General features: G+C 56.4%; 11 non-coding genes across 11 annotated transcripts; all 11 read right to left on the minus strand.

Annotated features, from left to right (window-relative positions):
* Window positions 1–5,266: 5,266 nt before the first annotated feature.
* Trnat-agu (transfer RNA threonine (anticodon AGU)) lies at window positions 5,267–5,338 on the minus strand. The gene has a single exon. It is a non-coding gene; the product is annotated as a tRNA-Thr (tRNA).
* Window positions 5,339–5,660: 322 nt separating this feature from the next.
* On the minus strand, window positions 5,661–5,733 carry Trnak-cuu (transfer RNA lysine (anticodon CUU)). Its single transcript has one exon. It is a non-coding gene; the product is annotated as a tRNA-Lys (tRNA).
* A 439-nt stretch (window positions 5,734–6,172) lies between these two features.
* On the minus strand, window positions 6,173–6,245 carry Trnar-ucg (transfer RNA arginine (anticodon UCG)). The gene has a single exon. It is a non-coding gene; the product is annotated as a tRNA-Arg (tRNA).
* Window positions 6,246–6,787: 542 nt separating this feature from the next.
* Window positions 6,788–6,859, minus strand: Trnat-agu (transfer RNA threonine (anticodon AGU)). The gene has a single exon. It is a non-coding gene; the product is annotated as a tRNA-Thr (tRNA).
* Window positions 6,860–7,181: 322 nt separating this feature from the next.
* On the minus strand, window positions 7,182–7,254 carry Trnak-cuu (transfer RNA lysine (anticodon CUU)). The gene has a single exon. It is a non-coding gene; the product is annotated as a tRNA-Lys (tRNA).
* Window positions 7,255–7,693: 439 nt separating this feature from the next.
* Trnar-ucg (transfer RNA arginine (anticodon UCG)) lies at window positions 7,694–7,766 on the minus strand. Its single transcript has one exon. It is a non-coding gene; the product is annotated as a tRNA-Arg (tRNA).
* A 9,665-nt stretch (window positions 7,767–17,431) lies between these two features.
* Trnat-agu (transfer RNA threonine (anticodon AGU)) lies at window positions 17,432–17,503 on the minus strand. The gene has a single exon. It is a non-coding gene; the product is annotated as a tRNA-Thr (tRNA).
* Window positions 17,504–17,825: 322 nt separating this feature from the next.
* On the minus strand, window positions 17,826–17,898 carry Trnak-cuu (transfer RNA lysine (anticodon CUU)). The gene has a single exon. It is a non-coding gene; the product is annotated as a tRNA-Lys (tRNA).
* Window positions 17,899–18,337: 439 nt separating this feature from the next.
* On the minus strand, window positions 18,338–18,410 carry Trnar-ucg (transfer RNA arginine (anticodon UCG)). The gene has a single exon. It is a non-coding gene; the product is annotated as a tRNA-Arg (tRNA).
* Window positions 18,411–20,089: 1,679 nt separating this feature from the next.
* Trnak-cuu (transfer RNA lysine (anticodon CUU)) lies at window positions 20,090–20,162 on the minus strand. The gene has a single exon. It is a non-coding gene; the product is annotated as a tRNA-Lys (tRNA).
* A 439-nt stretch (window positions 20,163–20,601) lies between these two features.
* Window positions 20,602–20,674, minus strand: Trnar-ucg (transfer RNA arginine (anticodon UCG)). The gene has a single exon. It is a non-coding gene; the product is annotated as a tRNA-Arg (tRNA).
* Between the last annotated feature and the right edge of the window lie 312 nt (window positions 20,675–20,986).

Below are 20,986 nucleotides of genomic sequence, written 5' to 3' on the forward strand. Positions count from 1 at the left end.
GAGAGCAGAGATGCCACGGGCAGGGGAGATAGGGGGGGAGGGAGGAAGGGGGAGAGGAAGCCCGGGGGAAGAGGGGGAAGGGAGGGGACAGGGAGATGGAAAAAGAAGGGAAGAGAAGAGAAGGGAGGGAGGGTGCCGAAAGGAAAGGACACGGGAAGTGGGGGGTGGGGCAGGGTCAAAGTTGATAGGAGGGGTAGATGGAGGGGACGAGGACATCGTCAGGGAGAGGGAGCTGGCGGAAGCCACCATGGGAGAGGGTATGGAGGGTGGAGAGATGGAGACCGGGTGGGACGTGCGAATACAGGCGCGACAGCGGGCGGGGGTGGGAGAGGAGCGGGGAAACGAGCGGGTGAGGAGGATCAAGTTTACGTGAGGTGTACAGGATACGTATCCTTTCAAGGAAAAGGAGGAGGTGGGGGAAGGGGATGAGATCATACAGGATCCGCGTGGGGGAGGGGAGACGGATGCGATAGGCAAGGCGGAGAGCATGGCGTTCAAGGATTTGGAGGGATTTATAGAAGGTAGGGGGGGCGGAGATCCAGGCTGGATGGGCGTAACAAAGGATAGGGCGGATGAGGGATTTATAGGTGTGGAGGATTGTGGAGGGGTCCAGACCCCACGTGCGGCCGGAAAGGAGCTTGAGGAGACAGAGTCGGGAACGTGCCTTGGCTTGGATTGTCTGGAGATGGGGAGTCCAGGAGAGGCGACGGTCGAGGGTGACGCCAAGGTACTTAAGGGTGGGAGTGAGGGCGATAGGACGGCCATAGACCGTGAGATAGAAATCAAGGAGGCGGAAGGAAGGGGTGGTTTTGCCTACAATGATCGCCTGGGTTTTGGAGGGATTGACCTTGAGCAACCACTGGTTGCACCAAGCGGTGAACCGGTCAAGATGGGATTGGAGAAGGCGTTGGGAGCGTTGCAGGGTGGGGGCAAGGGCGAGGAAGGCGGTGTCATCGGCAAACTGGAGGAGGTGTACGGGGGGCGACGGCGGCGGCATGTCCGCCGTGTACAAAAGGTACAGAAGGGGGGAGAGGACGGAGCCTTGGGGCACACCGGCGGAGGGGAAAAAGGTGTAGGAATCGGTGTTATGGATGGTGACATAGGAAGGACGGCGGGAGAGAAAGGAACCGATCAGACGGACGTAGTTAATGGGAAGGGCAAAGGTTTGGAGCTTGAAGAGGAGACCGGAATGCCAGACGCGGTCATAAGCGCGTTCGAGGTCAAGTGAGAGGAAGATGGCGGAGCGACGGGAATTAAGCTGTTCGGAAAGGAGATGAGTGAGGTGAAGGAGAAGATCGTCGGAAGAGAAGGATGGCCGAAAGCCACACTGGGTGACGGGAAGGAGGCGGTGCTGGCGGAGATGCTGGTGGATGCGGCGGGTGAGAATAGATTCTAGGACCTTGCTGAAGACCGAGGTAAGGCTGATGGGACGGTAGGAGGAGACTGCGGACGGCGGTTTGCCAGGTTTTAGGAACATGAGGATACGGGAGGTTTTCCACAGGTCGGGGTAGTAACCGGTGGACAGGACTACATTGTAGAGCCTGGCCAGGGTGGAGAGGTAAGAGACAGGAGCTTCACGAAGGTGACGGTAGGTGGCACGATCGTGACCAGGAGCGGTGTTGCGTTTTGTGCGGAGTGTACCAATGAGATCCTGTGTAGTGATAGGGGCATTGAGTTCCGTGTGTGTAATGTTGTCCAAGTACTGGAAGCCAGGAGCGAGGGGAGGGGAAGAGGTGTCAGTTCGATCGCGGACATCTGGGAAGAGGGAGTAATCGAACTGGGGATCATCGGGGACGGAAAATACATCGGAGAGGTAGGAGGCAAAGTGATTGGCCTTACTAAGGGAGTCAGGGAAAGGGTGATCATCATGGAGAAGAGGATAATAGGGGGAGGGTTTAGTTCCGGTAAGGCGACGGAAGGCCGACCAGAACTTGGACGAGTTGATTGGTAGGGTTGCATTTAAACGGGTGCATGTCTGTCGCCAGTCCCGGCGTTTCTTAGCCGCGAGCAAATTACGAACGTGTCGCTGGAGTTGCCGGTGGCGTCGTAGTGTGTCCGGGTCACGCGTGCGGAGGAAGGCACGGTAGAGACGACGGGATTCACGGAGGAGGAGAACGGCCTGTGGGGGTAAGGGAGGACGGTGGGGTTGGATGGCGACAGTAGGAACGTGGGCCTCCACGGCCTCAGACAAGGTCTGCTGGAGAAAGGAGGCGGCATGGGTGACATCGTCAGGGTGGTGGTAGGTGAGAGGGTGGCTATCGACCTGGGTGGAAAGGGTATCCCGGTAGGCATTCCAGTCGGCTCGGGAATAGTCGTGGACATACTTAGGGGGAGGGTCAGTACGAGGGTCGGGGCGAGGGCGACGACCGTCTGAAACGGTGAGGAGGACAGGGAGATGGTCGCTACCAATAGGCTCCAGGACATCCACCGTGATGCGGCCAAGGAGGTTGGGGGAGGAGAGGATAACATCAGGAGTGGAGTTGGATTCAGGACGGGTATGCCGGGGGATGGGGACGAGGTCACCTTGAAGGGTGGAGAGGAACCGATGCCATCGCCGTAACTGGGCAGCGGAACGACTATGGATGTTGAGGTCGGCGGCGATCACGTAGGAGGAAAAGGAACGATCGACGTGGGAGAGGAAGTCGAAGGGAATAGGAGCGTTGGGGCGGACATAGATGGTGGCGCAGGTAACGGTAAGGCCGGGGAAGAAGAGACTAAGGATCAGGTGTTCGGTGGGGTCGGGAAGGAGAGGTTGGAGCCGAACGGGGATCTGGCGGTGGTGACCAATGGCAACTCCGCCACGCGCAATCGGGAGGGGATTATCGGAGCGGTGGAGGAGGTAGGGCGAAGTGTGGACTGTGTGTTGGGGTTGCAGGAAGGTTTCATTGAGGAGGAAGGCATCCACGCGGTGGGTGGCAAGGGTGTGCAGGAACAGGTTTTTGTTGGCGGGAAGGGAGCGGATGTTGTTGAAAAGGATACGTTGCTGTCGCGCCATGACTGGGATTTAAACGAGGGTGTCAAGACGGGAGAAGGTGAAATGGGCCTGGTTGTTGGAGTAGGTGGCGTACATCTTGAGTTGGAAGATGGAACGGGCAGCAAGGGAGATCTGCTGGAGGGTGTGAGGGCGCTGAAAGGGATGAACATTCTGGAGGACGATGGTGAGGAACCTGATGATGTCCTCAGCGGTGGGTGGAGGACGAAGGGAATTGCCAGGGGGGGTGGGGGCGTCCAGAGGACGGACAGGTACGGTGAGTTCAGGAGTGGTTGGAGGGGGTCGGGCTTTACACTTTTGGGAGTAGGTGGGATGAGGGAGATTGCAGGTATTACAGGAGGGAGGGGATTGGAGGTTAGGGCACTGCCGGAGGAAGTGCGCCTGCCGACAATGCGGGCAGGTGGGGGCCTCGCGGCACTCAGCTGTGGGGTGCGCATTATAGCGCAGACACCTCTGGCAGCGCAGGGATTGAGGAGGGGAACGGGAAGGGTCGACCTTGTACCGCTGGTGGAAGAGGAGGGCACCCTCCTTCAGGAGACGGTCAATGGAGGGGGCGTCCTCAGAGAAAACCCGCATAAGGCGGGTGGGGCCGGCCGAGTTGAAAATGCGGCGGACCGCCCGCACCTCCAGCGTGGGATGGGCCTGGAGCTCCGCCAACACCTCCTCCTCCGTGATCGACGGACTGAGCCGCGTGATCACGGCGGTGAGGGTCGGCGGGCGACGCGGGGGTTGGGGTTGGCGGGTAGGAGATGGAGAAGGAGCAGGGGTAAGGGAGGCGTTGGGACCAAAACGGGTGATGGGGAGACGGGAGAGGATGTCAGTATGGAGGGTTGCCCTGGGGGAGGAGATGAGAACAGAATCTCGGCGAGGAGTGAGGAGGGAGATGGGGGCACCAGGACAATGCTGGCGAAGGAAGAGGGTGAGGTTCCGGGCTTCAAGGAGAGAGGGATCAGGACGGGAGAGGAGGTAGCGGTAGGAGGAAGGGAGAGAGGAGGAGGATGAGGGGGCAGGGACAGGCGGGGAGACTTCCATGGCATCAAGGGTGGGGGAAGGAGGACGAGGCGCAGCCTTTTTGGAAGCAGAGGAAGCAGGGGTGCCACCGGGGCGCTTGACGGCGGTGGAGGAGGTGTGGGGGATGGGGACAACAGGAATGTGGCGGGGAGGGGCAGGTCCCGGGGCCGGAGTCGGCGCCGGAGATGGTGACGGTGACAGTGAAGGCGACGATGACGATGACGGCGGCAGAGGCGGCGGTGATGGCGAAGGTGACGGGGAGAGCTGGGCGTGGGCAGTGGCCCGACGGGCCACCACCCGAGCTGGAGCTGCAGTGACAGGCGGGGGGAGTGGGGGGAAGGGATCAGAACGAGAGGAGCGGGAGGAAGAAGCGGGAGAGGGGGCGACAAAGATAGAGGGTGAAGGGACAGTGAGGAGAGGTGGAATGGAAGGAGGGAGGTGGGACTGGGCACACCAAGTTATAGTGGTGGAGGCGGCGGAAGGGGAGGTATAGACAATGGCGGTGGTGGTAGTAGTGACAGTGGTGGTGGGGGCGGACATGACGGGAGAGAGAAACAAGAACGAACAGAACGAAGAGGAGAGGACAGAAACCGGGGACAGACAAAGACGAAGACGGATGAAGACGAAGACGGCCGTAGACCAGGGTCAGGACGGCGGCGATGGTGGCGGCGGCGGCGGCGGCGGCGGCGGCGGCGGCGGCGGCGGCGGCGGCGAGCACCGGCAGGCGGCGGGCACCGGCGGCGGCGGCGGCGGCGGCGGCGAGCACCGGCAGGCGGCGGGCACCGGCGGCGGCGGCGGCGGCGGCGGCGAGCACCGGCAGGCGCGACCAGGCGGGAGCGGCGAGTCCCGGCAGGCGGCGGCGGCGGCGGCGGCGGCGAGCACCGGCAGGCGGCGACCAGGCGGGGGCGGCGAGTCCCGGCAGGCGGCGACCAGCCGGGGGCGACGGGCGACGAGCACCGGCAGGCGGCGGCGGCGGCGGCGGCAAGGACCGGAAGGCGGCAAACAGACGACACGGCAAGGATCTTCCACGTCGAAGGCGCACCCTGAGAGTAGCCCAGGCAGTGAAACTCTTCGATGAAGAAGAGAGGGAATCCAACCCTCGAATGAAAAGCAGCAGTTTCTGGTACCTACTTTAATAGCACCATTCGCACTTTTCATTTGCGAGAGCATTTCTTAAATACCGCACCCATTCATAATTTTTTTTTATTCTTGACCGCTTTTTTCGAAAGGGCTACGGTAGAAGGGGCTGTTACAAAATTCGTTTGCCTCCTGTGAGGATCGAACTCACGACCTCTGGTTTACTAGACCAGCGCTCTGCCACGGAGCTAAGGAGGCGCCGCCTGGTGCATTTTTCGGGTACTTTATTCTTATGGAGTAGTGAATCGGAGCCCTTCAGCTGGAAACGCACCGCATTAGCGACCATTATTTGTATTTAGTTAGCACAGCTGCTGCTTTCCTACACATCTCACACGATATCGATGTACACCTAAAATTCCAAATACAACACATTTATTTCATTTCAGAGTTACTTTCAGCTTCAAAAACCATTCCTCTGATATTCATACGAAGCTAGGCATCGTCGTAACCCGTTACGTTCATTACGCAAAGCTCACGAGAGGGGCGCAGGTTGCATCCGCGTAGACACAAAATTTCGCGCCGCCCAGCGTGGGACTCGAACCCACGACCCTGAGATTAAGAGTCTCATGCTCTACCGACTGAGCTAGGCGGGCTCCACACAACGCATTACGAGCCATACAATACTTATGGGACCTGCGACCATCTATGAAAGGTCTTTTTCACTACAGCTTATTTCCTGCTGCCACAAATGAGCTACAATCCTATTCAATGAAAAATTGTGTCCGAAAGGAATCAAATCTACTTGAAATGATACGTGGCTATCAGCACCGTTATTCAACACACATGCTCGACTGTGCGCAGACGCCTGTGGCGTAGCTCTTGGGTCCTGAATCAGACGCAGTAGTTCCAACAAAAACTCTCCTGATCGAAACAGTGCCGAAAATTTCGCTACAGAACCCCCTTGTCTTGCTTGTGCTTCAGGTAGACGCCGGTTTGCAGCCAGGAAGCGGACAGCAGCAACTTTCAACTAGTTTTGTAGTACTCAAACAACACAGCAAAACAGCATGCATCTTTTGCAGAACTGGAAAAAGTCGACCGTGACAGGATTCGAACCTGCAATCTTCGGATCCGAAGTCCGACGCCTTATCCATTAGGCCACACGGTCACTGGCGCTATCTGCTTCCCCACACACACCTCATTTTCGCCATTTGTACGCTTGCCGGAATGAATTTCCCATCTTTGACGCAATTCTCCATCTCCAATTTCAGTACTATAAATGCGATGCTACTTCTTGCTGTGTCCCATCGCAAGTTACATTCAAGCCCTTATGACGCTGATCAAACAAGAGGTTGCAAATCAGCTTCAATCGCTTACTGCCATCTCAGTCGGTTGCAGAAGGTACCTCACCCTATGTCATACAAAGGCGAGTTGCCGCTATTACCAAGGCGGCGGCGGCGCCGACGACGACGACAACCGCGAGGGTCTCTACCAGGGGTAGAAAATACTTCACAAGAACTAAGTATTTCACGTCGGCATTCTCCAGAGACTGCCAAAAGCAGCAGTTTCTGGTGCCTACTTTAATAGCACCATTCGCACATTTCATTTGCGAGAGCATTTCTTAAATACCGCACCCATTCATAATTTTTTTTATTCTTGACCGCTTTTTTCGAAAGGGCTACGGTAGAAGGGGCTGTTACAAAATTCGCTTGCCTCCTGTGAGGATCGAACTCACGACCTCTGGTTTACTAGACCAGCGCTCTGCCACGGAGCTAAGGAGGCGCCGCCTGGTGCATTTTTCGGGTACTTTATTCTTATGGAGTAGTGAATCGGAGCCCTTCAGCTGGAAACGCACCGCATTAGCGAACATTATTTGTATTTAGTTAGCACAGCTGCTGCTTTCCTACACATCTCACACGATATCGATGTACACCTAAAATTCCAAATACAACACATTTATTTCATTTCAGAGTTACTTTCAGCTTCAAAAACCATTCCTCTGATATTCATACGAAGCTAGGCATCGTCGTAACCCGTTACGTTCATTACGCAAAGCTCACGAGAGGGGCGCAGGTTGCATCCGCGTAGACACAAAATTTCGCGCCGCCCAGCGTGGGGCTCGAACCCACGACCCTGAGATTAAGAGTCTCATGCTCTACCGACTGAGCTAGCCGGGCTCCACACAACGCATTACGAGCCATACAATACTTATGGGACCTGCGACCATCTATGAAAGGTCCTTTTCACTACAGCTTATTTCCTGCTGCCACAAATGAGCTACAATCCTATTCAATGAAAAATTGTGTCCGAAAGGAATCAAATCTACTTGAAATGATACGTGGCTATCAGCACCGTTATTCAACACACATGCTCGACTGTGCGCAGACGCCTGTGGCGTAGCTCTTGGGTCCTGAATCAGACGCAGTAGTTCCAACAAAAACTCTCCTGATCGAAACAGTGCCGAAAATTTCGCTACAGAACCCCCTTGTCTTGCTTGTGCTTCAGGTAGACGCCGGTTTGCAGCCAGGAAGCGGACAGCAGCAACTTTCAACTAGTTTTGTAGTACTCAAACAACACAGCAAAACAGCATGCATCTTTTGCAGAACTGGAAAAAGTCGACCGTGACAGGATTCGAACCTGCAATCTTCGGATCCGAAGTCCGACGCCTTATCCATTAGGCCACACGGTCACTGGCGCAATCTGCTTCCCCACACACACCTCATTTTCGCCATTTGTACGCTTGCCGGAATGAATTTCCCATCTTTGACGCAATTCTCCATCTCCAATTTCAGTACTATAAATGCGATGCTACTTCTTGCTGTGTCCCATCGCAAGTTACATTCAAGCCCTTATGACGCTGATCAAACAAGAGGTTGCAAATCAGCTTCAATCGCTTACTGCCATCTCAGTCGGTTGCAGAAGGTACCTCACCCTATGTCATACAAAGGCGAGTTGCCGCTATTACCAAGGCGGCGGCGGCGCCGACGACGACGACGACAACCGCGAGGGTCTCTACCAGGGGTAGAAAATACTTCACAAGAACTAAGTATTTCACGTCGGCATTCTCCAGAGACTGCCAAAAGCAGCAGTTTTTTTTTTTTTTTTACTTTATTGTTATTTTAAAACCTGTACAACTCAGGTAGGCTGGCAGCGGCACACTACGCCGCTCTTCAGCCATAGCGTTTTACAAGAGTATAAAACATGGGGAATGACAAAGAACAAAGTGACAGGCAAATGAGAGAGGTCACAGAGACATAAAAAACACGGAGTCGTTCACATGTGACGATAACAACACGGAAAACACGTCGGCACGGCGCACAAAGCACTGATGAGACCGATGGCACAAGTGAACGTAGGAGTGGGACGGCGGACACCAAAAACACTATACGACGTCACACACAGGAGACACAAAAGGCGACGATCTCCGGCGCGCGAATGTTCACTATACGTGTGCGAGTCCGGGGACCTGCCAAGAGAGGAGGAGGAGGAAGGGGAGAGGGAGAGCGAGAGGGGAGAGCAGAGATGCCACGGGCAGGGGAGATAGTGGGGAGGGAGGAAGGGGGAGAGGAAGCCCAGGGGAAGAGGGGGAAGGGAGGGGACAGGGAGATGGAAAAAGAAGGGAAGAGAAGAGAAGGGAGGGAGGGTGCCGAAAGGAAAGGACACGGGAAGTGGGGGGTGGGGCAGGGTCAAAGTTGATAGGAGGGGTAGATGGAGGGGACGAGGACATCATCAGGGAGAGGGAGCTGGCGGAAGCCACCGTGGGAGAGGGTATGGAGGGTGGAGAGATGGAGACCGGGTGGGACGTGCGAGTACAGGCGCGGCAGCGGGCGGGGGTGGGAGAGGAGCGGGGAAACGAGCGGGTGAGGGGGATCAAGTTTACGTGAGGTGTACAGGATGCGTATCCTTTCAAGGAAAAGGAGGAGGTGGGGGAAGGGGATGAGATCATACAGGATCCGCGTGGGGGAGGGGAGACGGATGCGATAGGCAAGGCGGAGAGCATGGCGTTCAAGGATTTGGAGGGATTTATAGAAGGTAGGGGGGGCGGAGATCCAGGCTGGATGGGCGTAACAAAGGATAGGGCGGATGAGGGATTTATAGGTGTGGAGGATTGTGGAGGGGTCCAGACCCCACGTGCGGCCGGAAAGGAGCTTGAGGAGACGGAGTCGGGAACGTGCCTTGGCTTGGATTGTCTGGAGATGGGGAGTCCAGGAGAGGCGACGGTCGAGGGTGACGCCAAGGTACTTAAGGGTGGGAGTGAGGGCGATAGGACGGCCATAGACCGTGAGATAGAAATCAAGGAGGCGGAAGGAAGGGGTGGTTTTGCCTACAATGATCGACTGGGTTTTGGAGGGATTGACCTAGAGCAACCACTGGTTGCACCAAGTGGTGAACCGGTCAAGATGGGATTGGAGAAGGCGTTGGGAGCGTTGCAGGGTGGGGGCAAGGGCAAGGAAGGCGGTGTCATCGGCAAACTGGAGGAGGTGGACAGGGGGCGACGGCGGCGGCATGTCCGCTGTGTACAAAAGGTACAGAAGGGGGGAGAGGACGGAGCCTTGGGGCACACCGGCGGAGGGGAAAAAGGTGTAGGAATCGGTGTTATGGATGGTGACATAGGAAGGACGGCGGGAGAGAAAGGAACCGATCAGACGGACGTAGTTAATGGGAAGGGCGAAGGTTTGGAGCTTGAAGAGGAGACCGGAATGCCAGACGCGGTCATAAGCGCGTTCGAGGTCAAGTGAGAGGAAGATGGCGGAGCGACGGGAATTAAGCTGTTCGGAAAGGAGATGAGTGAGGTGAAGGAGAAGATCGTCGGAAGAGAAGGATGGCCGAAAGCCACACTGGGTGACGGGAAGGAGGCGGTGCTGGCGGAGATGCTGGTGGATGCGGCGGGTGAGGATAGATTCTAGGACCTTGCTGAAGACCGAGGTAAGGCTGATGGGACGGTAGGAGGAGACGGCGGACGGCGGTTTGCCAGGTTTTAGGAACATGAGGATACGGGAGGTTTTCCACAGGTCGGGGTAGTAACCGGTGGACAGGACTACATTGTAGAGCCTGGCCAGGGTGGAGAGGAAAGAGACAGGAGCTTCACGAAGGTGACGGTAGGTGGCACGATCGTGACCAGGAGCGGTGTTGCGTTTTGTGCGGAGTGTATCAATGAGATCCTGTGTAGTGATAGGGGCATTGAGTTCCGTGTGTGTAATGTTGTCCAAGTACTGGAAGCCAGGAGCGAGGGGAGGGGAAGAGGTGTCAGTTCGATCGCGGATATCTGGGAAGAGGGAGTAATCGAACTGGGGATCATCGGGGACGGAAAATACATCGGAGAGGTAGGAGGCAAAGTGATTGGCCTTACTAAGGGAGTCAGGGAAAGGGTGATCATCATGGAGAAGAGGATAATAGGGGGAGGGTTTAGTTCCGGTAAGGCGACGGAAGGCCGACCAGAACTTGGACGAGTTGATTGGTAGGGTTGCATTTAAACGGGTGCATGTCTGTCGCCAGTCCCGGCGTTTCTTAGCCGCGAGCAAATTACGAACGTGTCGCTGGAGTTGCCGGTGGCGGCGTAGTGTGTCCGGGTCACGCGTGCGGAGGAAGGCACGGTAGAGACGACGGGATTCACGGAGGAGGAGAACGGCCTGTGGGGGTAAGGTAGGACGGTGGGGGTGGATGGCGACAGTAGGAACGTGGGCCTCCACGGCCTCAGACAAGGTCCGCTGGAGAAAGGAGGCGGCATGGGTGACATCGTCAGGGTGGTGGTAGGTGAGAGGGTGGCTATCGACCTGGGTGGAAAGGGTATCCCGGTAGGCATTCCAGTCGGCTCGGGAATAGTCGTGGACATACTTAGGGGGAGGGTCAGTACGAGGGTCGGGGCGAGGGCGACGACCGTCTGAAACGGTGAGGAGGACAGGGAGATGGTCGCTACCAATAGGCTCTAGGACATCCACCGTGATGCGGCCAAGGAGGTTGGGGGAGGAGAGGATAACATCAGGAGTGGAGTTGGATTCAGGACGGGTATGCCGGGGGATGGGGACGAGGTCACCTTGAAGGGTGGAGAGGAACCGATGCCATCGCCGTAACTGGGCAGCGGAACGACTATGGATGTTGAGGTCGGCGGCGATCACGTAGGAGGAAAAGGTACGATCGACGTGGGAGAGGAAGTCGAAGGGAATAGGAGCTTTGGGGCTGACATAGATGGTGGCGCAGGTCGGTAAGGCCGGGGAAGAAGAGTCTAAGGATCAGGTGTTCGGTGGGGTCGGGAAGGAGAGGTTGGAGCCGAACGGGGATCTGGCGGTGGTGACCAATGGCAACTCCGCCACGCGCAATCGGGAGGGGATTATCGGAGCGGTGGAGGAGGTAGGGCGAAGTGTGGACTGTGTGTTGGGGTTGCAGGAAGGTTTCATTGAGGAGGAAGGCATCCACGCGGTGGGTGGCAAGGGTGTGCAGGAACAGGTTTTTGTTGGCAGGAAGGGAGCGTATGTTGTTGAAAAGGATACGTTGCTGTCGCGCCATGACTGGGATTTAAACGAGGGTGTCAAGACGGGAGAAGGTGAAATGGGCCTGGTTGTTGGAGTAGGTGGCGTACATCTTGAGTTGGAAGATGGAACGGGCAGCAAGGGAGATCTGCTGGAGGGTGTGAGGGCGCTGAAAGAGATGAACATTCTGGAGGACGATGGTGAGGAACCTGATGATGTCCTCAGCGGTGGGTGGGGGACGAAGGGAATTGCCAGGGGGGGTGGGGGCGTCCAGAGGACGGACAGGTACGGTGAGTTCAGGAGTGGTTGGAGGGGGTCGGGCTTTTCACTTTTGGGAGTAGGTGGGATGAGGGAGATTGCAGGTATTACAGGAGGGAGGGGATTGGAGGTTAGGGCACTGCCGGAGGAAGTGCGCCTGCTGACAATGCGGGCAGGTGGGGGCCTCGCGGCACTCAGCTGTGGGGTGCGCATTATAGCGCAGACACCTCTGGCAGCGCAGGGATTGAGGAGGGGAACGGGAAGGGTCGACCTTGTACCGCTGGTGGAAGAGGAGGGCACCCTCCTTCAGGAGACGGTCAATGGAGGGGGCGTCCTCAGAGAAAACCCGCATAAGGCGGGTGGGGCCGGCCGAGTTGAAAATGCGGCGGACCGCCCGCACCTCCAGCGTGGGATGGGCCTGGAGCTCCGCCAACACCTCCTCCTCCATGATCGACGGACTGAGCCGCGTGATCACGGCGGTGAGGGTCGGCGGGCGACGCGGGGGTTGGGGTTGGCGGGTAGGAGATGGAGAAGGAGCAGGGGTAAGGGAGGCGTTGGGACCAAAACGGGTGATGGGGAGACGGGAGAGGATGTCAGTATGGAGGGTTGGGCTGGGGGAGGAGATGAGAACAGAATCTCGACGAGGAGTGAGGAGGGAGATGGGGGCACCAGGACAATGCTGGAGAAGGAAGAGGGTGAGGTTCCGGGCTTCAAGGAGAGAGGGATCAGGACGGGAGAGGAGGTAGCGGTAGGAGGAAGGGAGAGAGGAGGAGGATGAGGGGGCAGGGACAGGCGGGGAGACTTCCATGGCATCAAGGGTGGGGGAAGGAGGGCGAGGTGCAGCCTTTTTGGAAGCAGAGGAAGCAGGGGTGCCACCGGGGCGCTTGACGGCGGTGGAGGAGGTGTGGGGGATGGGAACAACGGGAATGTGGCGGGGAGGGGCAGGTCCCGGGGCCGGAGTCGGCGCCGGAGATGGTGACGGTGACGGTGAAGGCGACGATGACGATGACGGCGGCAGAGGCGGCGGCGATGGCGAAGGTGACGGGGAGAGCTGGGCGTGGGCAGTGGCCCGACGGGCCACCACCCGAGCTGGAGCTGCAGTGACTGGCTGGGGGAGTGGGGGGAAGGGATCAGAACGAGAGGAGCGGGAGGAAGAAGCGGGAGAGGGGGCGACAAAGATAGAGGGTGAAGGGACAGTGAGGAGAGGTGGAATGGAAGGAGGGAGGTGGGACTGGGCACACCAAGTTATAGTGGTGGAGGCGGCGGAAGGGGAGGTATAGACAATGGCGGTGGTGGTAGTAGTGACAGTGGTGGTGGGGGCGGACATGACGGGAGAGAGAAACAAGAACGAACAGAACGAAGAGGAGAGGACAGAAACCGGGGACAGACAAAGACGAAGACGGATGAAGACGAAGACGGCCGTAGACCAGGGTCAGGACGGCGGCGATGGTGGCGACCAGGCGGCACCGGATGGCGGCGGCGGCGGCGGCGGCGGCGGCTGCGGCGGCGGCGGCGGCGGAGCGGCGGCGGCGACCACCGGCAAGCGGCGGGCACCGGCGGCGGCGGCGGCGGCGAGCACCGGCAGGCGGCGGCGGCGGCGGGCACCGGCAGGCGGCGACCAGGCGGGGGCGGCGAGCCCCGGCAGGCGGCGACCAGGCGGGGGCGACGGGCGACGAGCCCCGGCAGGCGGCGGCGGCGGCGAGGACCGGAAGGCGGCGACCAAGCGGCAAACAGACGACATGGCAAGGATCTTCCACGTCGAAGGCGCACCCTGAGAGTAGCCCAGGCAGTGAAACTCTTCGATGAAGAAGAGAGGGAATCCAACCCTCGAATGGAGCAGCAGTTTTTATTTTTTTTTTTTTTTTTTTTTTACTTTATTGTTATTTTAAAACCTGTACAACTCAGGTAGGCTGGCAGCGGCACACTACGCCGCTCTTCAGCCATAGCGTTTTACAAGAGTATGAAACATGGTGAATGACAATGAACAAAGTGACGGGCAAAAGACAGAGGTCACAGAGACATAAAAAACACGGAGTCGTTCACATGTGACGATAACAACACTGAAAACACGTCGGCACGGCGCACAAAACACTGATGAGTCCGACGGCACAAGTGAACGTAGGAGTGGGACGGCGGACATCAAAAACACTATACGACGTCACACACACGAGACACAAAAGGCGACGATCTCCGGCGCGCGAATGTTCACTATACGTGTGCGAGTCCGGGGACCTGCCAAGAGAGGAGGAGGAGGAAGGGGAGTGGGAGAGCGAGAGGGGAGAGCAGAGATGCCACGGGCAGGGGAGATAGGGGGGAGGGAGGAAGGGGGAGAGGAAGCCCGGGGGAAGAGGGGGAAGGGAGGGGACAGGGAGACGGAAAAAGAAGGGAAGAGAAGAGAAGGGAGGGAGGGTGCCGAAAGGAAAGGACACGGGAAGTGGGGGGCGGGGCAGGGTCAAAGTTGATAGGAGGGGTAGATGGAGGGGACGAGGACATCATCAGGGAGAGGGAGCTGGCGGAAGCCACCTTGGGAGAGGGTATGGAGGGTGGAGAGATGGAGACCGGGTGGGACGTGGGAATACAGGCGCGGCAGCGGGCGGGGGTGGGAGAGGATCGGGGAAATGAGCGGGTGAGGAGGATCAAGTTTACGTGAGGTGTACAGGATACGTATCCTTTCAAGGAAAAGGAGGAGGTGGGGGAAGGGGATGAGATCATACAGGATCCGCGTGGGGGAGGGGAGACGGATGCGATAGGCAAGGCGGAGAGCATGGCGTTCAAGGATTTGGAGGGATTTATAGAAGGTAGGGGGGGCGGAGATCCAGGCTGGATGGGCGTAGCAAAGGATAGGGCGGATGAGGGATTTATAGGTGTGGAGGATTGTGGAGGGGTCCAGACCCCACGTGCGGCCGGAAAGGAGCTTGAGGAGACGGAGTCGGGAACGTGCCTTGGCTTGGATTGTCTGGAGATGGGGAGTCCAGGAGAGGCGACGGTCGAGGGTGACGCCAAGGTACTTAAGGGTGGGAGTGAGGGCGATAGGACGGCCATAGACGGTGAGATAGAAATCAAGGAGGCGGAAGGAAGGGGTGGTTTTGCCTACAATGATCGCCTGGGTTTTGGAGGGATTGACCTTGAGCAACCACTGGTTGCACCAAGCGGTGAACCGGTCAAGATGGGATTGGAGAAGGCGTTGGGAGCGTTGCAGGGTGGGGGCAAGGGCGAGGAAGGCGGTGTCATCGGCAAACTGGAGGAGGTGGACGGGGGGCGACGGCGGCGGCATGTCCGCCGTGTACAGAAGGTACAGAAGGGGGGAGAGGACGGAGCCTTGGGGCACACCGGCGGAGGGGAAAAAGGTGTAGGAATCGGTGTTATGGATGGTGACATAGGAAGGACGGCGGGAGAGAAAGGAACCGATCAGACGGACGTAGTTAATGGGAAGGGCGAAGGTTTGGAGCTTGAAGAGGAGACCGGAATGCCAGACGCGGTCATAAGCGCGTTCGAGGTCAAGTGAGAGGAAGATGGCGGAGCGACGGGAATTAAGCTGTTCGGAAAGGAGATGAGTGAGGTGAAGGAGAAGATCGTCGGAAGAGAAGGATGGCCGAAAGCCACACTGGGTGACGGGAAGGAGGCGGTGCTGGCGGAGATGCTGGTGGATGCGGCGGGTGAGGATAGATTCTAGGACCTTGCTGAAGACCGAGGTAAGGCTGATGGGACGGTAGGAGGAGACGGCGGACGGCGGTTTGCCAGGTTTCAGGAACATGAGGATACGGGAGGTTTTCCACAGGTCGGGGTAGTAACCGGTGGACAGGACTACATTGTAGAGCCTGGCCAGGGTGGAGAGGAAAGAGACAGGAGCTTCACGAAGGTGACGGTAGGTGGCACGATCGTGACCAGGAGCGGTGTTGCGTTTTGTGCGGAGGGTAGCAATGAGATCCTGTGTAGTGATAGGGGCATTGAGTTCCGTGTGTGTAATGTTGTCCAAGTACTGGAAGCCAGGAGCGAGGGGAGGGGAAGAGGTGTCAGTTCGATCGCGGATATCCGGGAAGAGGGAGTAATCGAACTGGGGATCATCGGGGACGGAAAATACATCGGAGAGGTAGGAGGCAAAGTGATTGGCCTTACTAAGGGAGTCAGGGAAAGGGTGATCATCATGGAGAAGAGGATAATAGGGGGAGGGTTTAGTTCCGGTAAGGCGACGGAAGGCCGACCAGAACTTGGACGAGTTGATTGGTAGGGTTGCATTTAAACGGGTGCATGTCTGTCGCCAGTCCCGGCGTTTCTTAGCCGCGAGCAAATTACGAACGTGTCGCTGGAGTTGCCGGTGGCGTCGTAGTGTGTCCGGGTCACGCGTGCGGAGGAAGGCACGGTAGAGACGACGGGATTCACGGAGGAGGAGAACGGCCTGTGGGGGTAAGGTAGGACTGTGGGGGTGGATGGCGACAGTAGGAACGTGGGCCTCCACGGCCTCAGACAAGGTCCGTTGGAGAAAGGAGGCGGCATGGGTGACATCGTCAGGGTGGTGGTAGGGGAGAGGGTGGCTATCGACCTGGGTGGAAAGGGTATCCCGGTAAGCATTCCAGTCGGCTCGGGAATAGTCGTGGACATACTTAGGGGGAGGGTCAGTACGAGGGTCGGGGCGAGGGCGACGACCATCTGAAACGGTGAGGAGGACAGGGAGATGGTCGCTACCAATAGGCTCCAGGACATCCACCGTTATGCGGCCAAGGAGGTTGGGGGAGGAGAGGATAACATCAGGAGTGGAGTTGGATTCAGGACGGGTATGCCGGGGGATGGGGACGAGGTCACCTTGAAGGGTGGAGAGGAACCGATGCCATCGCCGTAACTGGGCAGCGGAACGACTATGGATGTTGAGGTCGGCGGCGATCACGTAGGAGGAAAAGGTACGATCGACGTGGGAGAGGAAGTCGAAGGGAATAGGAGCGTTGGGGCGGACATAGATGGTGGCGCATGTAACGGTAAGGCCGGGGAAGAAGAGACTAAGGATCAGGTGTTCGGTGGGGTCGGGAAGGAGAGGTTGGAGCCGAACGGGGATCTGGCGGTGGTGACCAATGGCAACTCCGCCACGCGCAATCGGGTGGGGATTATCGGAGCGGTGGAGGAGGTAGGGCGAAGTGTGGACTGTGTGGTGGGGTTGCAGGAAGGTTTCATTGAGGAGGAAGGCATCCACGCGGTGGGTGGCAAGGGTGTGCAGGAACAGGTTTTTGTTGGCGGGAAGGGAGCGGATGTTGTTGAAAAGGATACGTTGCTGTCGCGCCATGACTGGGATTTAAACGAGGGTGTCAAGACGGGAGAAGGTGAAATGGGCCTGGTTGTGGGAGTAGGTGGCGTACATTTTGAGTTGGAAGATGGAACGGGCAGCAAGGGAGATCTGCTGGAGGGTGTGAGGGCGCTGAAAGGGATGAACATTCTGGAGGACGATGGTGAGGAACCTGATGATGTCCTCAGCGGTGGGTGGGGGAGGAGCAGCAGTTTCTGGTGCCTACTTTAATAGCACCATTCGCACTTTTCATTTGCGAGAGCATTTCTTAAATACCGCACCCATTCATAATTTTTTTTATTCTTGACCGCTTTTTTCGAAAGGGCTACGGTAGAAGGGGCTGTTACAAAATTCGTTTGCCTCCTGTGAGGATCGAACTCACGACCTCTGGTTTACTAGACCAGCGCTCTGCCACGGAGCTAAGGAGGCGCCGCCTGGTGCATTTTTCGGGTACTTTATTCTTATGGAGTAGTGAATCGGAGCCCTTCAGCTGGAAACGCACCGCATTAGCGACCATTATTTGTTTTTAGTTAGCACAGCTGCTGCTTTCCTACACATCTCACACGATATCGATGTACACCTAAAATTCCAAATACAACACATTTATTTCATTTCAGAGTTACTTTCAGCTTCAAAAACCATTCCTCCGATATTCATACGAAGCTAGGCATCGTCGTAACCCGTTACGTTCATTACGCAAAGCTCACGAGAGGGGCGCAGGTTGCATCCGCGTAGACACAAAATTTCGCGCCGCCCAGCATGGGGCTCGAACCCACGACCCTGAGATTAAGAGTCTCATGCTCTACCGACTGAGCTAGCCGGGCTCCACACAACGCATTACAAGCCATACAATACTTATGGGACCTGCGACCATCTATGAAAGGTCCTTTTCACTACAGCTTATTTCCTGCTGCCACAAATGAGCTACAATCCTATTCAATGAAAAATTGTGTCCGAAAGGAATCAAATCTACTTGAAATGATACGTGGCTATCAGCACCGTTATTCAACACACATGCTCGACTGTGCGCAGACGCCTGTGGCGTAGCTCTTGGGTCCTGAATCAGACGCAGTAGTTCCAACAAAAACTCTCCTGATCGAAACAGTGCCGAAAATTTCGCTACAGAACCCCCTTGTCTTGCTTGTGCTTCAGGTAGACGCCGGTTTGCAGCCAGGAAGCGGACAGCAGCAACTTTCAACTAGTTTTGTAGTACTCAAACAACACAGCAAAACAGCATGCATCTTTTGCAGAACTGGGAAAAGTCGACCATGACAGGATTCGAACCTGCAATCTTCGGATCCGAAGTCCGACGCCTTATCCATTAGGCCACACGGTCACTGGCGCAATGTGCTTCCCCACACACACCTCATTTTCGCCATTTGTACGCTTGCCGGAATGAATTTCCCATCTTTGACGCAATTCTCCATCTCCAATTTCAGTACTATAAATGCGATGCTACTTCTTGCTGTGTCCCATCGCAAGTTACATTCAAGCCCTTATGACGCTGATCAAACAAGAGGTTGCAAATCAGCTTCAATCGCTTACTGCCATCTCAGTCGGTTGCAGAAGGTACCTCACCCTATGTCATACAAAGGCGAGTTGCCGCTATTACCAAGGCGGCGGCGGCGCCGACGACGACGACGACGACGACGACGACGACGACGACGACGACGACGACGACGACGACAACCGCGAGGGTCTCTACCAGGGGTAGAAAATACTTCACAAGAACTAAGTATTTCACGTCGGCATTCTCCAGAGACTGCCAAAAGCAGCAGTTTTTTTTTTTTTTTTTTTTTTACTTTATTGTCATTTTAATGCCTATACAATAAGCAGGCTGGCAGCAGCACAATACGCTGCTCTTCAGCCAAATGAGACAGAAGCACAAAAAACAGGAGAAAAACAGAAAAGTCACAAAATGGTGGGCGATAAAATAGGAGACACAGAGAGACAAACACGGAGCCGTTCACACTTGACGATAAACCACACTGCAAACTGTTGAGACGACGCACAGACACTGAAGAAGACGATGGCACTGGTGAACAACGGAGCATGACGGGAAACACTGAACACGAAACATGACGGCACACACAAGACACTGATGGCGGCGATCTCCGGCGCGCGAAAGTCCACGTAGCGTGTGCGAGTCCGGGGACCTGCCAAGAGTGGAACACGGGGGAGGTGGGGGGAGAGGGGAGAAAGGATGCCAACGGCGGGGGAGACGGGGGCAAGAGGGAGAGGGACAGGGGAGGGGAGGCCCGGGGGAGAAGGGGAGAGAAAAGGAGGAGGGATGGAAAAAGGGAGAGAAGGGAGGGAGGGTGCCCGGAGGAGCAAGCACGGGAGGAGGGCGGGAGGATCAAAGTTGGTAGGAGGGGTAGATGGAGGGGAGGAGGGCATCATCAGGTAGGGGGAGCTGGCGGAAGCCACCCTGGGAGAGGGTAAGGAGGGTGGAGAGATGGAGACCGGGAAAGCAGCAGTTTCTGGTGCCTACTTTAATAGCACCATTCACACTTTTCATTTGCGAGAGCATTTCTTAAATATCGCACCCATTCATAATTTTTTTTATTCTTGACCGCTTTTTTCGAAAGGGCTACGGTAGAAGGGGCTGTTACAAAATTCGTTTGCCTCCTGTGAGGATCGAACTCACGACCTCTGGTTTACTAGGCAGCGCTCTGCCACTGAGCTAAGGAGGCGCCGCCTGGTGCATTTTTCGGGTACTTTATTCTTATGGAGTAGTGAATCGGAGCCCTTCAGCTGGAAACGCACCGCATTAGCGACCATTATTTGTATTTAGTTAGCACAGCTGCTGCTTTCCTACACATCTCACACGATATCGATGTACTTCTAAAATTCCAAATACAACACATTTATTTCATTTCAGAGTTACTTTCAGCTTCAAAAACCATTCCTCTGATATTCATACGAAGCTAGGCATCGTCGTAACCCGTTACGTTCATTACGCAAAGCTCACGAGAGGGGCGCAGGTTGCATCCGCGTAGACACAAAATTTCGCGCCGCCCAACGTGGGGCTCGAACCCACGACCCTGAGATTAAGAGTCTCATGCTCCACCGACTGAGCTAGCCGGGCTCCACACAACGCATTACGAGCCATACAATACTTATGGGACCTGCGACCATCTATGAAAGGTCCTTTTCACTACAGCTTATTTCCTGCTGCCACAAATGAGCTACAATCCTATTCAATGAAAAATTGTGTCCGAAAGGAATCAAATCTACTTGAAATGATACGTGGCTATCAGCACCGTTATTCAACACACATGCTCGACTGTGCGCAGACGCCTGTGGCGTAGCTCTTGGGTCCTGAATCAGACGCAGTAGTTCCAACAAAAACTCTCCTGATCGAAACAGTGCCGAAAATTTCGCTACAGAACCCCCTTGTCTTGCTTGTGCTTCAGGTAGACGCCGGTTTGCAGCCAGGAAGCGGACAGCAGCAACTTTCAACTAGTTTTGTAGTACTCAAACAACACAGCAAAACAGCATGCATCTTTTGCAGAACTGGAAAAAGTCGACCGTGACAGGATTCGAACCTGCAATCTTCGGATCCGAAGTCCGACGCCTTATCCATTAGGCCACACGGTCACTGGCGCAATGTGCTTCCCCACACACACCTTATTTTCGCCATTTGTACGCTTGCCGGAATGAATTTCCCATCTTTGACGCAATTCTCCATCTCCAATTTCAGTACTATAAATGCGATGCTACTTCTTGCTGTGTCCCATCGCAAGTTACATTCAAGCCCTTATGACGCTGATCAAACAAGAGGTTGCAAATCAGCTTCAATCGCTTACTGCCATCTCAGTCGGTTGCAGAAGGTACCTCACCCTATGTCATACAAAGGCGAGTTGCCGCTATTACCAAGGCGGCGGCGGCGCCGACGACGACGACGACGAC

The sequence above is a fragment of the Schistocerca serialis genome, chromosome 7, assembly GCF_023864345.2.
Source record: "Schistocerca serialis cubense isolate TAMUIC-IGC-003099 chromosome 7, iqSchSeri2.2, whole genome shotgun sequence".
Lineage (NCBI taxonomy): Eukaryota > Metazoa > Arthropoda > Insecta > Orthoptera > Acrididae > Schistocerca > Schistocerca serialis.